The sequence below is a fragment of the Gallus gallus genome, chromosome 1 (genome assembly GCF_016699485.2).
Source record: "Gallus gallus isolate bGalGal1 chromosome 1, bGalGal1.mat.broiler.GRCg7b, whole genome shotgun sequence".
In the NCBI taxonomy this organism is placed as follows: domain Eukaryota; kingdom Metazoa; phylum Chordata; class Aves; order Galliformes; family Phasianidae; genus Gallus; species Gallus gallus.
In genome coordinates, this window is record NC_052532.1 from 169,594,818 (window position 1) to 169,610,700 (window position 15,883).

The window sequence follows — 15,883 nt, forward strand, 5'->3', positions numbered from 1 at the left end:
CTAGTATACAAGGGCTCTTGCACTGAAAGTCAGCCCAAAACTGCGATATAATAAGGCTACTCCATGAAAAGTAAAGTCAGTTCAGTGCAATGTAGATGTCCTTGGCTTTGAAAGAGCAAGGAGAAAAAGAAGGCTTTGTTACCTTTATAATAGATATTTACATTCAGCCTTCAGACTGTGACCCCCACTATCTGGTCCAGACTAAACTACCACTAGCTTTGGGACCTCACAGGACCATACTTATGATGTGCACCCTTTGAAGCATGTGAGGACCTACCAAGTAGCCAGGGCTTTTAGACAGTTTGTAGGGGCAGATGTGAAAAATGGGTTTTGAGAAATGCATTTCTCACAGAGACATAGAAAGCCCTTGAAATATAGACTGTGCTCCACACAGAAGACAGACCACATTAAAAAGACACTTAAACCCCTGAAAGTCTTTTTGACTTTTGACTTCAAAGGAGATCCCTCACAGAACTGCACCCACAGTGTCTGCCTCCCGATCATATGGTCAGGCATGCGGGATGTTCAGCTGATTTCTCACTCAGCTATACAATGGAGTGGAAATGTATGCTGGGCTCTTAACCTTCTTATGCTAAACAAATGGATTCTTTATTTTCTACTGTATCTCCTAGAAATGTAGACAGTGATGTCGAAAATAAATTTGGAAGCTACAGGTTAGCAAGGTCAAATTTTTGATTTTTTTCTGGGGATGGCGGGGAATCAACTATGTGCCCTTCTCACCTTATCTGAGCTGAAAAGACAGCTAATCCTTGTGGGCCCTCTGATGACTGCAGTTCAGTGAGGTGGACCCTGACAAGCACCCAGCTGAGTAGAAGATGCCAGAGAAGCCTGGGATAATTGGAAAACAAATGGCAGTGCCTACATGAAGTGGAAATGAGAAAAATGAGGGCACTGATGCTGGGTTGTGTAAATCGCCAGCTAATATATTTGTTGACTGTAATTGAAATCAGGAATTGAAATGCAAATCATGTTCTACTTTCTCCACATTAGGATTTTTCCCTGCCAAAATTAAAGAGTACGAAACAAAACTTTGGGGTGAAATGTCACAGAACGTTTTCATCATGAAGTTCTGAAATAACAGCCAAGAAAATGAGAAGCTAGGATGATAAAGCTGGCAGCTGCTTGGACATCTCTTTGACTCAAAAGAAAGCCCTGGTTCTTGCTCTGTCTGGGTTGTGAGGGGATGCTGGATGTGCTGACACGGCAACTCTGATGGTTCTGTTCTCTGCCTGGGATGTTCTCCTGTGCCTCTCTAATCCTCATCTCCCAGCATCACTCATCTCCTTGGAGCATCCTCAGTTCCATGCTTTGGCAGGAGCTTTGGAGAAGTGCTGTGAAAAACTGAGAGAAACCAGCAACTGATCAAGTAGTTACTGTGCAGAAGACTTTATCTCAAGTCAGGTCTCTTAAAGAGGAAGGACACAACTGGCCAAGAAATGAGATGTGCCAGCCCAAATCAGTGGTCAGTGTGGTGTCCTGAGGACATGGGTGTAGCTCCTTGTGCCAGGGGAAGAAAGCTTTCATGTTTTTCATCTGATGACATTAATACTGTGATTTTCCATGGAAGGTGAACCACAGTCAATGTACCTTTATTTACATGAATTTAACTATAAGTATCCAGGAAGTTAAACATTTCAGAAATGTGAAGGGATGATGCTCAGAATATTTCTAAATTGTTTCTGACAGTTAAGGAAACCCAGTTTTCATTTGTTTTGACCAAAGCCATTTGTTGAATTTGATCAGCATTTGGAAAGTCACCAGCCATCCTGAAATGGCTTTTTTTTTTTTTTTGTTGACTAATGATTTACCAAAAGAAATATGCCATCTTCTTCCCAGGAGCCATGTAATTCATTTGAAGGTTCATGGTGAATTTTCCTTTCTTCCTTTCTCTTCTTTTTAGGGAATATGGACCTCTCCAGGAGTCAAATTTCTGTCTTTTGCATACCTGCACTGATTGGGCTTCCAAGGTGGGAGATTTCTTACCTTCTCCTTTGGATAGTAACAGCAGAGCATTTGTTTGGTCCACCTTGCCCAGGGAGGAGGCTACCATCAGCACTAGTGGGCATGCAGGTTCAGAGAGATGGGCAGGATCTGCATGAGCCTTGAACCAAGACTGCTGAACACAATGTCAGTAGGTGTTTTGCTTGACTTTACACTCCATGTTTGGGCATGTTTGAAAGCAGGCAAGGCAGTTGACTGAATGCATTCAGATCTCCAGCCCAGAGGAGATGACAATTTAATTTTGAATCACAGAATCACAGAGTAACACAGAATCACAGAACTGCAGCGGTTGGAAGGGACCTCATGAAAACGAATCCAGCTCCCCTGCTAAAGCAGGTACCCTACAGCACGTTGCATAGGTAGGTGTCCAGATGGATCTTGAATATTCCCATAGAAAGAGACCCCACAACCTCTCTGAGCAGCCTGTTCCCCTTACTGTAAAGAAGTTCTTCTGCAAGTTGGTACAGAACTTCCTATGTTCAAGTTTTAGGTAATTGTTCCTTGTCCTGTTGTTACACACCACTGAGAATAGACTGGCCCCATCCATTTGCCTTTGACCTCCCTTTAGATATTTATAAACATTTATCAGATCTCTCCTCAGTCATTTCACCAGGTGAACAGACCCAGGTTACTCAGACTTTCCTCATATGTGAGATGGTCCAAGTCCTTTACCATCTTTGTGGCCCTCCACCAGTCTCCTTCTAGGAGATCGCTGTGTTTTTTGAACTGAGGAGCCCAGAACTGGACACAGTACTCCAGATGTGGCATCATCAGGGCAGAGTAGAGGGGGAGGATCACTTCTGTTGACCTGCTGGCCATGCTGATGACCAGCAGGATGAGCTAAAAAAAATAGGAGATGAGGTTGCCCATAGATGCAACCCTCTTGGAGCTTCTCTAAAACAAGCCCATCTGTTTGCTCATATTTACCCTGTCTGGATGATGCTACAGACTTTTTTGCAGCTATCATTTCCCAGTGTTGTTGAATTCAGGGTGGAAATAGTGGTGAGAACATTTTCCTGGGACTCTTCCTCCCCTCTGAACTGAAATGGAGCCCACCCCTGGCAAGAGATGGGCAGGTGGAAGACAGCGTAAGTGTTGTGTGGAAAGGGACACTGACCTGCTCTGTCGTCTCTGATGAATTACTTCCACAAAGCAGCAACGTGGTTATCTTTAACAAGAACTTTGTCCAGCACAGCGAGGCTTTGCTTCAGCTTCGCCACTGTGGAATACTCTCATAACTTTAATTCATATCAGGGGTCGATTGTGAGTTTAAATATATGCAATGCACTTTTAAGTCTTGTGCAAACAAAGACCAGACAGGGACTGGGACAAACTGATGCATGAGCAACCATGTTGTTCCTTCTCCAGTCCAAGAACTGGATTCTTTCACAAAATCCTCTGTGTGGCAGTGATAACAAGACAAATATTTGACATAGCTGTAAGATAACACTCTGACACACTAGTAAACACAAGTGAATTAGTGGTTATGAGAGAGACCCCATGACACAGTTGCTTGCAGTAAGTTGGATGCCATCTCTTAGAAGACTTCTTGCAACCTGTTCTTATCGGTTTTTGGTACAGATTAATGGGGAGTCTTCCAGTAGGATTTGGGTTACTGTCTGGCATAGACACTTTTGAAAATCTTACCTTATCTCTATGTAATGACTATGTAATTCATGCAGTGTGTTGAAGGTACACTTGAAAAAGTAGGTCTGGATCGTAATATCCCTCCCTGCATCCTTCTTTCCCATCAGGCCAAAATGGCACACCTCTGTGTGTGCTGGATTACAATTTATGCTGAAAATGTTCCACAAAGGTCATAGCAGCTATCTGAGGAACAAGCAGAGCTGTGCACCCTGCCCTGTGCTCATGTAGATTACCAGAGGTAGCAATAAGGCCAGGGACTGTGTGCAGTAAGGAAAACTAGAGAAACTTGGAAACTGCGCAGGCTTTAGATTGTAGAGTGTTACCAAGGGCTCAGATGGGAGAGTTTACCAGAAGAAGTGCAATTTAGAAATTGAAACAGATGGAATTTCAGTATCCTTTGCAAATTGGCGTATCAGACTCCTACAATAGCTTGCAGAATCCTTGTCCCTCCCAGTGCATAGCTGGTTCTTACTCCCTGAACTTGATTTGTTAACATCTGATGTCGAAGGGTCTGTTTCTTATTTTTGTTGAGTTATACCTTAAATGTGTCCTTTTTGGCTACTTATGTTCTCATTTCTGCAAAGCGGCAGCCAAGCAGGGGCCCAAGAGCTCATTCCTGGCCTTCAGATTTATTCCCATCGCTTTGATGGGTTGAGTCTGGTGCTGCCTGTATTGCAGAGCACCTGGATGGGGCGATCACAGGCATTCACTGGCACTGTGATCTCAGCTGTGGAAACAATTCTGCTGGCAGCAGAAGCTCAGTTTCACTGGGGAGGGGCCCATATTTCTTGTTTGAAGTGTGTGAAGCCTCATCACAGTTCTGTTATCAGACCCACTGGAATTTTTTCCTTTCCTCTCTTCTTGGTCCACCTTCTCTCATTCCTCTAAATCTTACTTTACTTCTGCTTCTTCTCAAAGTCCCTAATGTTACTTTTCTGGCTCTTTTTTTCTGTAATCTCTCCCTTCATTTTTTCTTCACCCATTAGCTCTTCCTTCACAATGCTCCTCTACTGCCTCCTCCATTTTCTCTGCCTCTCTTGTTCACTTTCCAGGTGCCTCTCATTCTTCTCCCCATGTCCTCACTTTCATTTCTTCTCCAGAAGCTCTCTGAATTGCTGCAGCTATGGGGTATACCCCTTGGAAAGATAGCCCTGTCTGAGTTAGAGGTGCTGTGAGCTGCAGGTCTGTTGCTGATGTTAGTATTTTTTTTGACAAGTGACACAGGTGACACAAGTGACACAGGGGGCCCATGGAGCCAAGTAGCGTAGCTGGGCAGTAGAAGGCAGCTTATGCCACAAAAGACATCACTTGCTCCATGGACCAAAAGAGATTACAGCCCCATTCCGACACATAAACCATTGAGGTTTACTGAAAATAAGGATTGATTTGCTGGGCTATTTAGAGGCATTAAGATGCAGATATATATTTTCTCCCCAGTCTGATGTCATTTTGCATGTTAACTGCCTAATTCCTTTTAGCCTATTGATTTTACTGGTTTATAAGAATGACACTTGTGTAGAAACTGTGGAGAACTTTGCTCAGGGTGACCAGTGAAGACTGTCAGTTTCTCTCAGTCGTCTTATGGGGGGACTGAAGGCTCAGCACAGTTTAAGAGGAGAAAAAATAGGGAGAGAAAGAACAATGGCACTTCATAGACCATACTCCTTAGGTTGTATCTGACTCTGGCTAAATGACCTGGACTGAAAAATGTTTTCCTGAGGCTCAGCTCAGCTGACATCTGCAGCATGGTCCTCATATTTTGTGATAGTCGAGAGTGGTATTCATGAAATTCTGTGTCAACTTCTTTAGCATATTAAGATTGAAGAATGCTATGAAGTAAGCATGAATATCATTATTCAATTTCTCTTCCTTCTAGTAACTCTGATTTACTTCAGATTTTACGTGATCTCCCAATTATCAGAGTTTGATGTGCCACAGGTGTTTCTATAAGCATACTGTTGTATTGCTTTTCGTTCCTTGGAGAACAGTTGATGCTTTGCCAATGTCTGAATGGACCTGCTAACTCTGAGAGCAAAGAAGTGGTTAATTTGATAATATTTAACTTGCCAAACCATTCATATGCAGAGGTAACGTGCTCAGGAGTTGAACAGGGCAGTGCGATCTCCCTTAGCTATCATTTCAGGATGCCTGCAGAATCAGGAAGGCCGTGTATCAGCTTACACTCAACTTGGTAATCTTGCATGGGGCCTGTTTGTGTCTCTTGTGCTGAAGGCTGAATGTAAAATGAACATTGTTAGCCAAGAAAGCAAATAAAGGGAACTATTTCCCAAGGCATTTTACTCTGTTTATTTAACGCCTCTGAACAAACCCCTTTCCACATCCTCTGAACCTACTGGCAACTTCAGATAGCTCCATTTCCTGCTGGGTGAGTTTTTTCTAAAATGTTTATTCAGCTCCAGGAAATGATGATTTCCTGAATATTCTGAAACTTCATATTTTTGTTGTATCCCTGTTTATTTAATAGTCTTACTTATTGTGTGAGTGTGCAAAGCACAACAACATCCCTTGCCATGTAACTGTGGAAGGAGTGGAACTTGATGTAGTACATCAAAAACCAGTTTAAGTGAAACTAGATCTGTTTTTGCCAATTTATACACTAGTGTATTTCCATTAGCTTGAGTAGTTACTCCTTATTTACACTGACCTTAATGAGTTCGGAAGTAGGCTTTTAAATTTCTCCTACTCCTTAAGAAAAAGTGCCTAAAAATTCAAACTAGTGAAGGAGAATTAATTAGCCCAAAGCTCAACATTTTATAATTCACAGCTTACATTAATGTCTGCTAGTTTTCTTTATGCAGGAAACCAATAGAAGGCACCAAATGTTTTCGTCGCCCTCCACTGGGACTAAAATTGAGAAATTCTTATTTTCTGAGGTCAAAGCTAACCTGTATCCAGCACCCCATCCCAACATGGGTTTCACTAAAGAGATTGAAACCTGTACACAGCCTTAATGAAAAGGCCATAATATTTTATGTGAACCAGGAGTAACTATGCTGAAATGAGAAGTGCTTCACTAAGGTAAATCAAGTGGGATTGGTCCCAAAAGAAATTCAGGAATTACATAGCTTTGCCATTAACCTTGAACTGAGCCAAGTGTGTCTTCCATGCTTTCTCCTTCTTTCTTGTCTACTTTTTGTTAACCTGCATGGTCAGCTATGACTTTTTTTTTTTTTCTTTTCTTTTTACAGGCAGAAAAGGTAATTTATGTTTCTTCTGAGCCTCAAGAGACAATATGGGCATGCTGCGTTACCATGCCCTAAATGAAATCTTAGAGTACCTAAGTAAAACTCACTCCACCCTTACCTGGAAGTTCCACTCATGGAAACCACATCCTTTCATTGCCACCCACGTCTCCATTCGGAAAGGACTTTGAAGGAGGAAGACTGAAGATTAGATCATTCTTTTATTAAGCATCCTTTTGTCTGTTTTGCTCCAGAAACCATGCTCTTCCTCTCCTATGAGTCATTTGTTGTTACTCTTACAACGTCTGTGGTAGGAAGGCTGGGTGCTTTCCCCCAATTTAAAATGTTCTTTTTAGAGTCTCTTCTCTTCTCTTCTCTTCTCTTCTCTTCTCTTCTCTTCTCTTCTCTTCTCTTCTCTTCTCTTCTCTTCTCTTCTCTTCTCTTCTCTTCTCTTCTCTTCTCTTCTCTTCTCTTCTCTTCTCTTCTCTTCTCTTCTCTTCTCTTCTCTTCTCTTCTCTTCTCTTCTCTTCTCTTCTCTTCTCTTCTCTTCTCTTCTCTTTTTCTTCCCTTCCCTTCCCTTCCACTCCCTTCCCTTCTCCCTTTCCTCTCCTCTCCCTTTCTCCTCCCCTCCCCTCCCCTCTCCTCCCTTCCTTCCTTCCATGTCCCTTCTTTGTTTTTTGTTATGCATTTCATATTCATTCACTATTTTTACCCAATTCAGACAGAGCCATGCTACATTGTGGACTATTGCCAAAAATTCTGCCAGTGACAAAGATTGAAGCCTTCATACGAACTGGAAGGAGTCTGTTCTTGGTCCACCCCATGTGAAGCAACACTGTGCCCATGCATCTCTATCTGAGATGAATATTCTTTCTTTTGATGCCAAGTATTTGATGTCCACCTACTGAGCTGAGTAATCTCTGAGGATGCCATTGTTGCCATGTTACCTCCTTCCTGAGTTCCTGTTGTGTAACTTTCCCACCAAGTAGGTAAATTCTTTAACTTTTTTACTGTAATTGATTCAGAGCAGGCCTGAACTGCTTTTTTAGTTGTTTTTGTTTGTTTTATAAATATATTTATTTATGTTTGTTAGTTTTTTGGTGGGAGCATATTGTCTGCTGTCATTGGTAACACTGGGAAAGAGCTTGGGCTCCTCTCCAGACATCCTCAGGTAACATCAACCAGCAGAAGATGTATTGTGATGGATGTCCTGTTGTCATGTTCAAGGCTGCACTGAATGCAGACCAGTGGGTTTTGCCTCATTTGGAAAGTTTCAGAGTAGGAGAAAAAAGGGGAGGAGTGCTCCAGAAGAGACAGAATAAGGAAAGGAGCAGTTAAAGCATTTCCAATGGGGCCTCAGCAGAACCAGAGCCAGCCCAGCCAGCATTCAGTGTAACATAGCCTCGGACAACTCACATTAATCCCTCTCTGATGGAAACATCAAATATGTGAGGAAGATGAAAAACAAAATAGAAACTCAGACAAATGCATAAAGTAGTTTGCACCACAGCTCTTAGGAAATCCCATAAGTGGCGCTTGTAAAATTTCATACTGTTTTTGCTTCTGACTCTATCTTTCCTTTTCTTATCCATCATTCTTTCTATCGATCTTCTCTTTTTTTTTCTCCGTAACTTCAACCTTTGATTAATTCATCTGACTCCCTAGTGTGACTTGTTATTTGCCTTAACAGAAAAGGCAAAAACCCTATCCTTTTTGCCTTCTTCCTGTCTACCATGGTCAGATGGAGCTGCAACAGTTTTGTCTTTTCAAGATCCCTTTTCTTCCCACCTTTTCTTCTCCACTGTAGCTCTGATATTAGCCCATCCGCTCCAAGAGCCTCTTCCCCAGCTTTAGCAGAAGACTAAACCATCTTGAGAGATTTGCTGTGTGTTAACTCTCTGCATGGCCCTTAAGTTGTCAGAGGAGGTAGGGGACCCGCAGAGAGTATTTTTTACCTCCTCCAGAAGTTTTCGCTACTTGGTTTCTATTATCACTTCAGTTGAGGCTGCTGGGAGACATTTGCAGCACCATACTTAATCCTGAAGTTTCACAAGGAAAAGTCTACCCCAGGCTACTATTGCATATGTAAAGTAAGCTGCTAGGTGCTAGAAAAGCAAGAGAATCACAAATAAATAGGTTTAAATTAACTCCAGGTCCTTCACTAATGCATGATGACATTTACAGCTGCCTTGGCTTACCCTGCCATCTTCTGGTGATACCTACTGCAAGATCAAAAGTTAGAGGTGAAATGAGATGAAATATTTTATTACTGAGAACACAAGGGTTGGCTCCCATCCAACAGAACAGTTTCCTTAAATAACCATTTTTAATATACAGCACCATATAATATTCCTGCAATAAATGTTGGGATTTTGGATTTTGATTTAAGTTCTTTCAATCGTGTATTTATTTTACTGAATGATACTCCGGTAGGCTGAAGAAATGTTTCTGGCCTGACAATATCTGCCCTGGCACAGGCAGATTAAAAAATGTACCACTAATTTCTCATTCATTATAGAGCAACCAAGGCTACCGAGGCAGCCAGAGTAGTCAACTGCCCAAATATGCAAGACTGTGACTGCTTGGTCTCCAAGTGTTCAGACGCTCAGTTGCAAACTGCTTCTCAGCTATCCCAAACCGGACTATTTGACTCTTTCCACAACAAAACCACCAATCCATGCTCCAATTCTCTTGCTGTGTCTCCCAGCCTAATAACTTTAATGATTTTCTTTTTGTTGGTTTTCCTGCTTCTTTCCATTTCTGTTTGCAGCCTTCTGTTTCCAGACTTAGGCCATTTGTCTGATTGGTTTTGCTCATTGACTGACCCCCAGCACTTCTTCTCTACAAAGGCCTCAGCACTGGCCATCCCTTAAGGCAGGAACTGAGTTTGAATTTTTCCTTTTGACATTTAAAATACTGCTGGTTTGGAAAGTTGTTCCCAACCCCCCCACCCCAGAGGAAAATTTGGACTTTTTATCGGAAAACCAAAAAATATTCAGTGTTTGGCAACAAAAGGATTAGTCATGTCTCAAACCTACAGGCCATTCTTTAATGCTCACCAAAAATGTTCACTTCTTTTTTTTTTTGTCTGAAAATAGTCAGTTGCCATAAACAGAGGGCTGGGGTTTTTTTGGTGTTTCCACAAAATGTTGAAAATTTTCATGGAAAGCAGCTGTTGTGGGTTAAAAAAAAATTAGCCAGAGTAATCATATAAGAGTACTAATTTTACCATTTAGTAGAGAAGTTTTGATGGAAAATTTTGACCAGTCCTGCTTTAAGACCTTTTATGGTGCTGTGTTAAGAAAGGCTTAGATTTAGACACTCTATCTGGCTTCTTCAACTATTGCTATTTGAACTTCATTTTGTTGGTCTCTTTGTTATCCTCAGGTCTGTAATCCCCTCTTTTGATATTTACTGTATTTATTCTCTTTTGCTTTATCTGAAATGTTTCTTGTTTCATTTAATGGTTTGTGCATCTTGGCTATGGATTTTTGTCAATCTGCCTGACATCTTTGCAGTTACCCAACTCTGCTTTGTAAGGTTACTCTCAAGGGCTGCTTTTGTGGCATGGTACAAGGTCTTTTAAGGCACTTTATACTTGTGTAATAAGTATATATATGTAATATGTGTATATATATATGTACGTATATATATGTAATATGTATATATATATATATATGTAATATTTATATATATATACAAACCTTCATGTCTTCTTTGATATGCCCCATTGGCACAAGGCTTCTTGGTGTCCTTGAAGCATCTTTATCCAGGGACTCCTGCAGCACACTCAGATTTCTGTCTTCTATGTCATTTCACTACTGAGGAACTTCCAATCCATAGCAGCCATTGTTATTACTCACTAGTTGCAGGAGCTGCTCCTTGGTATGGCCTCATTATTGCCCACCATCATGGGTGCTGTTGCTGCTGTCCCAGCTCTCAGCTTGCTTGCATTGGCTGCTCAGCCTGGGACTGCACCCTGGGATGCACCATGTTTCCCCAGGGCTCCCGCTGCCATAGCAGCACTAATTAGGGCCCTAATTAGAACAAACTGCACAGGTTAATTCGAGATGATGATGGCTTCTGGTATCTCATGACATAAAGTACCTGGGAGATGCAGGACCACAAATTTTTGGGGAACTTGGGCTTCATAAAGAGACACTTCTGAATTGGAGACACTTTTGGATTCCTTCACAAGCAGCCTGTAACAGTGGTGTTTGTAAAGCATGTACAGAGTTGTGTCTGTGTCAGAACTGCATGATAATGTTTTTTTTTTTTTTCTTTAGTGCATTGAAAGTCTCCAGAGAAATTGCAAGTTAATTTGGCTGATTGTTTTTTTTTTTCCCTCCCCAAAAGTATGTTTATCAGAACCAGGACTAATTAGCTCTCCAGACAGTACATCTAGGCAAACATACCAGCTTTTATTTTCCTTTGTCTAACTCCTAAGCAATCTCACTCTTTTGCACCTTCAAGAAACGAGCATGTTAGGATACCCACTGTTGTTCCCTGGAGCTCAGCAGCTGGGAATGGTTCACTGTGATTTGCAAGGTCATGGTGGACAAAGCTGATGCCCACAGGCTGCTGTAATGGCCCATCTGAGTCTCTACCACCTGTCAGCTGTTGTAGTTTTAATTCTAGCTCAGAAACCAATGTAAAACGTAGTCAAGTCTTGTTACCTATAATCCATCCACTCTTGTGATGCACTGAGGAACCAGGGAAGGTTCGGCTTGGATATTATGAAAATTTTCTTCTCAGAAAGAGTGGTAATGCATTGGAAAAGGCTGCCCAGGGAGGTGGTAGAGTCACCATCCTTGGAGGTGTTCAAGAACAATGCGGATGTAGCACTGAGGGACATGATTAATGGGCATGGGGGGGAGGGGTTGACAGTTGGACTAGATGATGTGAGTGGTCTTTACCGATCATAATGGTTCTACGATTTCATGATTCTAGGAAAGTATCACTTTTCTCCCCACTTAGACAAAGCCCAGAGTCCTCCATTGGAGGTATGGCAATACACCTCCATGCAGCATTGGTTCAGATAAAAGGGAGAGTTTCATGCATGAAACTGGACAAGTAGAGGCTGTGTGGGCTCTGCCTTTGTCTCCAACCTTGCCAGCATCCTGTGCACAGTCTCAAATAATTCCACAACATTCTGGAGGCAGCGCTCACGGTTGAGCCTGGTCCCATTGTGCCCCCTGGAGCACCCGTTGCTACAGGACACTGTGAATTTTGCAGAGACGATGGTAATATCTGAAATAGGAATGACCAGATGGTGGGAGGTTTCTAATAACTGAATACAGGTTCTTAAGCCAGTGCCTGTACTGGAGAAAATATATTTTTGGCATCTCTTCCTAAACATTCTTCTTAAAACAGACAGAGAGGCAGAATGACACTGGTACAAGTCCAAAAGTACCTGCTGGGAGTGGCTGAATGATGCTAGATTCACAGCAGGGCCATGAGATCAGACCCTGATCCGCAGTGACTGCTCTGGTCTGCAGTGGGGGTGCGTCATCCCTGTGTGAAAATGGTGGGGACTGCAGATACACAGCCTGGCCACAATTATCAGTGTGACTTATGGGAGATGCAACTGACGGTTGAATGTCTACAATGAAACCTCCTGATTTTGTCTTATCTTGGGGACCGATGGCACGTCACAGGTAGCAAGTCGCATCCATGCTTGGATGGAAGCTTTGGCTGTCCTGCACATGGCAGGGGGAGCTGGCTGCCTTCCAAGGCACAGCAAACATTGACACCAGTTCATGCTGCACCACTGCAAAGCCAAGCCCCATTTAGAAAGGTTCAATTCCTTATTCTTCTGTCTGATGAGGAGACGGTACGGTCATCTCTACATCAAATATTCTCATCAGACTGCATTTCTGAGACAATTCAATTTCATCATGCCACACGATTCCCCTGCACGAGTAACCAAATAGGCGTCCTATGAAAAAGTGCAAGAAATCAAAGCTTGTGAACATTGGGCTAAAAATCCAAGAGTCCGTATAGCCAAATGGCACTTACAGAGATTTTCTTTGCAGAAAAACGCAAAGAAGCACCCAAAAAGCAAGCTGACCGTGGCTGAAAGCAATGGCCAGGGATGTGATGCACCCTCAGCACTGGGAGGTGCTGGAGTAGTGGAGCAGGAGCAGGTCTGACAGCAAGCAGATGGCCATTGCTGCATATGGACTTGCAATAGTTTTTAGTGTAACTTTGGTAATGGAGTTTTAAAATCAGATTTTGCTACACTGACATTTTTCAGCGTTTCCTTCATTGAGGTTCTGGTGCACTGAAATGTAAATAAACCTGCAGAGAGATTAATTGGAAGAAAGGACGGTGCTTGTGAGAAATGCGTGTTTTAAATCGTGTCTTGTGTTCTGGGGCAATCCTTCAGCAACTCTGCTTTCCGGCTGTGGATTTCCCCATCCTATCTATGACAGGATTTCCTAATAAATCCCAGGTTTCAAGGTGAAAAGATGTTCTGTGCTTTAGGTATGCTTGCTTTAAGGGAAAGATGTAGGTGATCCACCCAGTCCCCACATCTGGCTTCTGCCATGCCATCCTATCTGCCTTGAGAAGTAATTAGCAGAAAAATAAGTATACCAGTAAAAATAAATACATATATATAGCACCACAACAGTGAGGGCTTAGCACTTGACCCTGGCTTTAACATCTTTTGGGGACTAATAAAAGAGGGTATTCGGAGTTCTCAGTTGTGGTCTGGGGCTGTTGCAGGCACATACCACACTCCTTATGCCTGTTTGATGGTTGGAAAACTATTACTAACCTAGAAGGTCAACGGCTCAGCTTTAAAAAATAAACGAAGAGGGGGAAAATTGAGTTTCTGTGGAGTCCAGGCACTCCAGGCAGCAACAGTGAGGGCTCCATGAGGACTAGACACTGTACTGTTCATGGATGGGAAAGGCATTGCTCCTTTGTTGGGTTAATGCAAACAGGAGGTTGGGTGCAAGGTGGATTCAGCATGGTTTCTGACAAGGGCGAGATGGTTATTCATGGAACCAGGAATTAAAGAGCAATGATTAGGGGGAAAATGCTTTGATGACACATAGGGCTGCACCTGAGGACAGTCCTGTTATGAGGACTCAAAATCAAAATATTAAGCTGTCAGACAAACCAAGAAAAACTGGGTAATAATTCTCACTTTTCAGTTCCTTTTCCCCTTCCCAAGTAAATTATTACAAAATTTGCATTCCATAGACTGAATGAAATAAATTTCCTTCAGTAGACCGAGAAAAATTTTTCAAAATGGCATTTAAGTGTCCAAATAAATCTGGTAGGACATTACCCCTCTGAAGTATGCAAGATGTTCCTTGGCATGCTGCTTGTTACCAAGCGTACCCATTGACTGTGGTTTATCCATGAAAGAGGAGAGGGAGATTAACAAGACTAGCAGAAATGATGAACAAACTGTATGTGATGAAGAGCACTTCAGTTTTGTGAAAACAATAAATATTGAAACTGCATCCCTGGGGAGGACAAAAGTGTTATGACTACAGGCAGGATTTCCGCTACAGGGGTTGCAATGGGCTCTTTGCATGGCAATGAGAATAGGATTTTCATGGGACCCATGGGACTCCTATAGCTATGGCTTCAGGAGGCTACAGTCCTATCCTAGGATCCCACAGTTGCATGTCGTACAGCATGAAGGCACCACATCTCTCTCACCCTGGGTATGACACTTTGGCAAACCACCGAGCAGGTTTGTTTCAAATATGGACTCAGCTTTTGCCATAGTTTCCTGAGATTTCAGAGTGACTCTTGCTCAGTAGAGCAACAGAGCCTTTGGATATTCTTACTTAAGTGTATTTAATTTGAATGACATAGAGCTTAGAAGATAATTCGGAGAAACCAGTACATAGCCCTGAATACATAAGGGTGGACAGCAGAGCCTTTGAGACTCAAAGGAGTGCAACAGGGCCAGCAAGTGCTCAGGGAAAAGGGGCAGAGGAGCCACGGGATTTAGGACAAGGATCTCTGCCCCCACTAAGGCAAAGCTTCCCACTCCATTTTGGACACCTGGCTGAAAACACCTTTAGCTCCTCAGGTGTACTGGCACCTAGAAGTGAAGGCATTGCTGACCGCTGCACTAGTTGTGCAGCTGCCACCTTTGATCTCAGTGATGCATACATCAAAAATCTTAGTCCAGATCTGTCCCCATTGCCAAGGTATTTAACTATAGACATGAATATTTGTGTTATAAAATTCACTATGGCGCTGGTTGAAGAGATTGACTGAGACTCCCTAATGAGAACAGATGAGTGTGGCTTTTTCCTCTTTTGAGGGGAGGAATTAATAAATGTGCCAAAGAATGGCACTTTGGGGGAACAAAAGTTGTAAAAAGTGAAGTAAAAGTGGAGGAGAATTTTTTTGGAAAAAAAATATACTTGTGCCACAGACATTTTCAAAACAAGATTTCTTACTGAACTGGAACACAAGAAAAAGGATTTTGTTTCCAAAATTAAAATAAAATTGTTAATGGTTTCGGTTGACTGGAAAGGAAGTGCACCAATTCAGCTTATGCCACTGTTTTTCCCCAGCTAAACCACGATTTCCCAGCTCTGCCTGTGGTTGAGTGGTGCTTAAGAGACGGAGGGCTTGGAGAAGACTAATGATGGCCCAGCAAGGATATGTTTGCCTGATGTTATTATGGGCTCAGATGACACGTTCAGAGCTGACCCCAACCCACCTATCCCCAGCTGCCTTTGGTAATCAAGGTAGACATTGTCGCATGTCTTGAGAATGGTTTCAGACACATCTGTTGTTTGGTCTCTAGAGGCGCTGATGGAGAAATCTCTCTTCTCTGGGGCCATCCTCAGCCTGCCACCTTGATGATACTTTCCTCCTCTCAGTGAGGGGGCCTGGACCACTGCAGGGGAAAAAACATCTGTCCTCCTGGGACAGAGCTGGTTTGTTCTTCCTTCTGGAGAAGTGGAGGCTCAGGGGAGACCTTATCGTCCTCTGAAACTACCTGGAGGGAGGTTGTAGTGAGCTGGGAG

General features: G+C 42.6%; 1 long non-coding RNA gene across 2 annotated transcripts in view; it reads left to right on the forward strand.

Moving 5' to 3' along the window:
* LOC112531568 overlaps positions 1-15,875 on the forward strand; it is a 39,875-nt gene extending 24,000 nt beyond the window's left edge. Inside the window, exons 3-5 of one of the 2 annotated variants that reach the window (XR_005842480.1) lie at positions 1,922-2,381; positions 6,879-7,857; positions 15,425-15,875. This is a non-coding gene — a long non-coding RNA (uncharacterized LOC112531568). Of the gene's footprint in view, positions 1-1,921; positions 7,858-15,424 lie in introns of both variants that reach the window. The other variant, XR_003073433.2, reaches the window with a different exon arrangement.
* Positions 15,876-15,883: the final 8 nt, after the last annotated feature.